This window comes from Cariama cristata, unplaced genomic scaffold, assembly GCF_000690535.1.
Source record: "Cariama cristata isolate BGI_N322 unplaced genomic scaffold, ASM69053v1 scaffold39692, whole genome shotgun sequence".
Classification (NCBI taxonomy): domain Eukaryota; kingdom Metazoa; phylum Chordata; class Aves; order Cariamiformes; family Cariamidae; genus Cariama; species Cariama cristata.
Window position 1 is genome coordinate 10,980 of NW_009602833.1, and position 6,893 is coordinate 17,872.

The 6,893-nt window shown below is 37.4% G+C and overlaps 1 protein-coding gene across 1 annotated transcript in view; it reads left to right on the forward strand.

Annotated features, from left to right (window-relative positions):
* Positions 1–6,893, forward strand: part of LOC104157550 (anoctamin-3-like) — a gene marked incomplete at both ends in the record, with an annotated part of 13,531 nt that overhangs the window by 6,159 nt on the left and 479 nt on the right.

Below are 6,893 nucleotides of genomic sequence, written 5' to 3' on the forward strand. Positions count from 1 at the left end.
GTGGGGGGCCAGAGAGAGGACATCCCATACAGTCCTGTTTGGGCATTAAGATACCATGCCAGTGAACTTTATGGTGGTGTTTACAAAAGTTTTATGTGTCAGCATTAGGTCAGTGAACACATTGTTGTTTCCATGAGGAAGCAAATACATTGCAAAGTCTGTTTACTTGTCTTTCATTCTTCCTGCAATGTTTTCTGGTTCTGCAACTTTTTGCTATTGTCTTTGTCTCTAAAAAATGCTACTGGCAAGGTGGTGCTATTATAGAGTGGTGATGCTGGGACTCAGTGCTTGGATTCAGTGCTTCCATTTCCAGTAGTAACATCGCTTTTTCTACTGGTGGATGCTTCCCTTCCCTTCTCTTCTTATAGTTTCCCTGGGAAAAAACCCAAGATTTTTGAGTAAGTCTCTCTTTAGTATGCTCCTTCATTATTGGTAAGAGTTTGTAAAAATTATTTAGCATGTTTAGTTGTCAGGATTCACAGGCTGTCTTACAGAGGAAATTAATTTTCTTCTAAACACCATGAAATAAAAAGATTTTGGGGAGAGAAATTTAGCAAATTTGGGGTGCAAAATGTAAAAGGGGAATCCTGAGGCCCAGCTGTGCGCATCCATCTATCTCTTGGATCCCAGATACAAGTCTGTTGGTATATTTACTTTCCTTTACATAATTCTGCAAGTCTAAATCCAAATTACACCACACACGGAGGAAAGTTGAACTTCATCCTGTCTACTGTAGAGGCAAAATAAACGTATCGTGCTGTGAGGGCTTAATTCTTGTGTACTGTATCAGTCAACACTTATGTAAGTGAACACGGCTGTTGATTATGGCTGAGAGTTGATGTTCTCTGTGTGTGATGTTCTCTGTGAAACTTCCTTATACTCTTTTTATGAAGTATATGACAGTCTTTGAAATCAGAGATTGAAACACAGATTCTTCACTGCCTGAGCTACACCCCAATGTAAAAGTAGTTTCTCCCTGTATGGGTACCCGGGTCAGAATAACGTGCTCCAGGCTGAGGCCGATGTGCTTTGTGCATGCTGCCAGACTAGCACTTGCGTTGTGCTTTTGTTGATATTTTACTTATAACTATTGATTGTGAGGCTAGTAGATGAAACTATTTTTTAGATATATTCTATAGCAACTTACAAAGTGCATCAGCAGCAAACTAGTAACAGATGATCTTAAAATAAATAGTGTTGACCTCTGTGTTTACATGTAAACTTACGTATAAAATAGGTAGAAATCATGCTCATTTTCATTGCCGTTGCTGGCAAATTTCAGGAAACTGTAAAGCAAATCATGAAATACAATTATTAAAGTTTTGTTCCCTGTTTTTCATTTAGCATTTATAAGTTAGATAATGGTAATGAAAATCTTATACAGGAAATGAACAGGTTAGACAATTTCTTTCATGTCAGACTTGATTTACTGGATGTTGATAGTAAGTTAGAATGAATTCATTTATTAAAATGAATACTTGTAAAACCGAATAATGCAGCTTTTCCTGGGCTAAATTCACACTGAAGCACTTGGAATTTTTGCCTGATTAAAAATTTCCTTGTCACTATTCCAACCAGAGTCAATAAAGACACGCATTTAAGTAGACGTGGAGTTGATGAATCAAATAGTTTGAAGTAAAGCTTCACTGGTTGGCATCTCTGTTGTCTGTACTATTTAAGAGTCCTCAAATGGCTTTTTAATTAATCCCCTAGAATAATTAGCACAAGACAAACTGCTAAAAGATGTTTCCAAAAATTAGTTAGTGGTCAGATGGGTGGTGATTGAAGTTGCAAGCATAAAGTGAGAAAGTGGAACTCCACTGAAGAGGTCCCCTTGTATTGTAAAGGTGAATGTTATACAAGGTTAGCCTTTTGCTTTGGCTTGAATGCTGTTAAGTGTGATTGAATATTAAAATCTGATGTTAGTCGACAAAATAGTCAATATTTTTATTTATTAATATAATTAAAATGCTATAATAAACAATTGCAAAATATAGCATGTGCATAATAACATGTTATTATGTATTTATCATTAATATATAAATATTTCCTCTACATGAATATTTTATATTCATATAGATCATGTTTGACTGTAGATAACTGTGAAGTTCAGTAAGAAAGTCTATTATAAGAGGAGGACTGTACATGTTTGGCCAAAGAAGAATAGTGATTGCTTTAAAAAAAAATAATTTTTCATGTATATAACCACATGAATCTAAAATTTGCTTACTGTTTTGGGAATGGTTCCATCTCATTCTTCTAGAATATTTGTTTCTATGTATGGAGTGAAAAATTGATAAAAACTTAATCTGCAGAGTAGAACAGTAGATTGAAATCAGCAGAGTTGAAATAGTTATAATTTCTGTGAATTCTGCTATTTAAATTAATTGGGGAAAGAAAGAGCCTGTAAAACAGCTGTTCCCACTTTGTAAAGAGGGCATTGCTTATTAATTAGAATCTGAAAAATAGAATTGAAAAATCCCTCCATGTTGGCTAAACCCAAGGAAATTCTTCTTGTACCACATTTGAATAGAAATGTAAACTCTTTATTTTGTAACTTTGCTAAATATTTGCATTATACTTCCGTTTCACTTCTTTACTTGAGCAAAAGCTTCTTTTTCTAGGTTAAATTGATCAACTTGTTTTGTCTTGTGTAAACTGTAAACTTCTGTTGAATGATAATGTCAGTATTTTGAATTTTACACTGTTTCAGACTTCAAAGGAGTGTGTCATGTTATTTGTTATAATAATCACAAGCTATGAATCAATCAAAAATGTTGACAAATAAAGAAAACCAAGGAACTGCAACAGATCTGTAGTGGCAAAGCCTCAGGTAGTATTTTACTCTCATGCAAACCAGTGAGTTATGATTTGACATTATGAACACATTCACTGTTGAGTGAGGAAGCACTTCACAACCTCAGTACACATATAGGTAAGATTTAAAGTTCTTCTAGTTCTTTAGGCTTACGAAGAACAAGGTGACATTAAAAAGCTGAGTTTGCAAGCTGAACTGTACAGCAATATTCTAAAAGGAATTTTTCAAACCAAACTTCAGTAAGGTTTTCATATGTGTGTAAATGTAGGAAAGCTCATCAGGTGGATACAGTTTCAGAAAATCTGGAAAACTTAAGAGGGTAGCGAGCAGGAAGAGGATTAGAGAGAAAAATAAACGTTGATCAGTCCTTTTTATACACATTTTTCAGGTGAAACAGGAAATCTTAAAAAGAATAGAGGAGAGTAAGAGCTTTGCACAAAATATTTCTTCTGATGCTTTTCTCCTCCACTGTGTCGAGAAAAAGGTGAAAGAATGAATCAGAGATATATTGGTCCAAAACAGCAGATAAATGTGCTTTGCCTGAATGCCCATTGCACTAACAGACTGATTCACTGTGTTAGGTGTAGCTAGTGGCCAATACACCTTGACTCATAGATTTGATTGAAATTACTGCTCCCTGTTCTCTGTACACATTACGGAGCTCCTTCAGATCAACTGACAAAAGACCTAAATCACCACATAAATTCTTCTACTGGCACAGGTATTCCTGCTAATATAGGTGGACAACATTGCTTGAGAATTGCACTAAAGTGAAACTAATGATGCCAGTAGCATTAAAGTGAATCAGTCCTGAAATCGATACAGCATAGGTCAGGTTCACTGCACGATTGTGCTAAGTGGCTTCACTGTTGCACATCTCAAGCTGTGCTGGTAGTACTCTGAAAGTGGTCTGAGATGAACAGATGGAAAATTTCTCTCTACTGTCAGCACAGCTCATTATTTATTGAACATTGCCCCCAAAGAATTCTATTTGGTGCAGATGAATCTGAGGGCATATTTGCATCCTGTTGTTAATCTGAGAAAGAAAACGTGTTTTTCCAAGACTGAAGAAAATCAGATGTTTTAGAAATGAGGAAAGAAAGGCTAGAAGTAATAATCCAAAGAAAGGTAGAAGTGTATTACAAACAGGTGGATCTAATTTGCAGAACGTCTGTACAGAAATTGCATGAGCAGAAACTGTATAAGAGAAGTTGCAGGTCTCCTCTTCGGGGGAATTTTGGCCAGGCTTTTTATATCTGATTTTGCCTGCTTTATGGACCACAAAACCAGCTCTAGACTGCTTTTGTGAAATACTTTTGCTGGGATTCTTCTTTATTGAAGAGCGGATTCATTGCTTGTGTCTTGAACCTGAAAAAAAGTTTGCGTATTGAAAAACTTGCATATTCAGACTTGCACTTTCAGACCTTTAGTCTACTACCTCACCTTCAAACCTCTGCATCTTGTATCTTTAGGTCATTATATCTACCACATCTTCCTATGTCAGTTCATTTCTCCTAATTATTTTCCAGTTCCCATAGTGTTTGTCTTGGTTACATTGGGCATCTTGTCTTCTCTGCCTTTGTTCCTCTTTTCTCTAGATTTAGTAGTTTGGGTTTGTTCGGGTTTTTTTAGTTTTTAGAATTTTTTACATGTAGGTGATCTGTATAATTGGCTCTAGATAGACTCTTCAATTCAAGTTAATCACATTCTATAATATCATTCACTTTATTTCATGTCACATTTTCTGTGATTTGGCCTGTTTCTTGACCCATCTTAAATTAGCATTTCCCCTCAGTTAGGCTGATGGCAGATATTCAAAGGTTTCTGAATTCTACATTATCCATTACTTAGTGATGACGAAAAGGTGCCAGTGGCCTTGGATGTACAGGAGGAGGCAAGTGTGGCTGTGATGAACCAGCACTTGTAGACCAAAAGCCTCAGTAACTGATCTCTGTGCTGCACCCCATAGCCCTGAGTTAGTTACACATCTCACAGCAAGTTGCACACGAAGCAAACAGAAAATTCTGAAGACGATAAATGCCAATTCAAAGTGAAAAGAAAAGGATACCACCTTTTTTGCTTAGAAATGAAGACCTTTACCCAGGTAGTAGAACTTGGTTTAATTTTAACTTAGCCTGGAGGGTTTTGGTTTCACCTCTCCTATGTTCCAAAGACTGAAATTGCTTCCATATCTGGATGGTTGCATCTGAAGCCTGAAGCAGAGTATGAAAGTGACAGCATAACTCTGGCTGAGTGGGACAAAGTTGAGATTTCTAACACCCATTTTGTATTTACAGATTTGTTAATAAAATACGTAAGTAGATGTGTACCTTGGAGCAGGTAACAGAATGCTTTTATGAAAAACATCATCTGGAAAAGACAGACAATTGATGCTATCACCAGCTGCTGAGAGTAAAAATGAGCTTAATTAGTACTTAAATGGCTGGAAAGCTGCCTGGAGGAAAAGGACCTGGGGGTATTTGTCGACAGCTGGCTGCATATGAGCCAGCAGTGTACCCAGGTGGCCAAGGTGGCCAACAGCATCCTGGCTTGTATCAGAAACAGTGTGGCCAGCAGGACCAGGGCAGTGATCGTCCCCCTGTACTCAGCACTGGTGAGGCCGCACCTCAAGTACTGTGTTCGGTTTTGGGCCCCTCACTACAAGGGAGACCTTGAAGGGCTGGAGCGAGTCCAGAGAAGGGCAACGAAGGTGGTGAAGGGCCTGGAGAACAAGTCTGATGGGGAGCAGCTGAGGGAGCTGGGGTTGTTTAGCCTGGAGAAGAGGAGGCTGAGGGGAGACCTGATCGCTCTCTACAACGACCTGAAAGGAGGTTGTAGCCAGGTGGGGGGGGGTCAATCTCTTCTCCCAAGTAACCAGTAATAGGATGAGAGGAAACAGCCTCAAGTTGCACCAGGGGAGGTTTAGATTGGATATTAGGAAAAAAATTTTCACTGAAAGGATTGTCAAGCATTGAAACAGGCTGCCCAGGGAAGTGTTTGAGTCACCATCCCTGGAGACATTCAAAAGATGTGTAGACGTGGTGCTTGGGGACATGATTTAGTGGTGGACTTGGCAGTGTTAAGTTAACCATTGGACTCATTGATTTTAAAGATCTTTCCAACTTAAATGATTCTGTGATTCTAAATTGAAGCTTAATGTACTTAAATGATGTTCCAGGTGTGTGATGATGCACTCCTTTGTAACACTGTGTAGTCTGAGAATGACTGTTCCTTGGGTTTTGCTTTGGAAGTTAAAAAAGCAGAGAAAGAGTAAGAATCTTGTTAAAAACATCAGTTTTTGCAGACTGAGGAGTTCTCAGAAGCACTAAATATGTAGAAATTTGGCAGTGAGGTATGTGGGAGTAAGAAAAACCTTTCAAGTAGAAACAAGTGAGCTGGTATCCAGTGTTTACACTGTTGATATCATGCGCTAACACTTGTTTTTATTTATCAATAGAGAGTGTAACTATTGGATATAACTCTGAGTATTACAAATTTCATTATCAAATAATCCAAATGGGATGAATTTCGAAGACTATCATCCTATTGGCTAAAAGATGCAGCATTCATAGACTTCTGGCCCCATATATATGAGTGTAATGTATTTTACTTCGAACTAACATACTTGTTCTGTACAGTTTGTGTTAAAATGAGTGCTGTGTTCTCCAGAAGATGATGGTAGTTTCTCAGATTTTCAGATTTCGAAGTCTTCATAGTCTGACACTAGTTGATATAGTTGATATAGTCACTGTCTATTCTGAATCATGCAAAACACAGAATGCAAAAATAGCTTGCAGCAGCATGTAAAGCAGGGTTTTCTGTATCAAGGTCAGAGAATCCCTTGTGTTTGCAAGCGTGATGGGAAGGAACTAGATGAGATATCAACATTGCTAACATGGCATTGAAAAAGCACTTCAGCTAGAATATGCAGGAAAATATTCCAATCAATAGTGTTTCCTTTTAAATTTTTTAGATTTATTTCTCTCTTGGAGAAAATACAAGTATGTTTGTTCTATAAAATTTGCCCAAGTATAAAACTGGGAAACTTGGTTTAATTTAGTTATCTTTAATTTTT